Source organism: Penaeus monodon, chromosome 33 (assembly GCF_015228065.2).
Source record: "Penaeus monodon isolate SGIC_2016 chromosome 33, NSTDA_Pmon_1, whole genome shotgun sequence".
NCBI classification, from domain to species: domain Eukaryota; kingdom Metazoa; phylum Arthropoda; class Malacostraca; order Decapoda; family Penaeidae; genus Penaeus; species Penaeus monodon.
In genome coordinates this window covers 3,168,704-3,169,051 of record NC_051418.1, presented here as the reverse complement: position 1 = coordinate 3,169,051, position 348 = coordinate 3,168,704, and positions in this window count along the sequence as shown.

The window sequence follows — 348 nt, the reverse complement described above, 5'->3', positions numbered from 1 at the left end:
TTGGCGGAGGGCGTGGCTGAGGATCTGAAGGAAAGAGGCTTAGGATGTGAAGCAGAAAAGATCAGATTGTCCGAGACCGTGATCACGAAAGCCATCGACACACATGAATGGACAAGAAGCAGGAAAAGAAGAAGTAATGTCATGACAGAGGTCACCGCGAGGCCTGCATATAATCCGGCCCGATGGCGTGTCCAACTCGATACCATTGTCTTTTCCCCTTTCACGCAACAGACACAGACACGCACATATACATAATCATAATTAATCACCTCACACCAACGGAAATGTTAATGACTGGCCTGAGTGAATATATAATGGATAATAGAATAGGTATCGACACGAATTAGT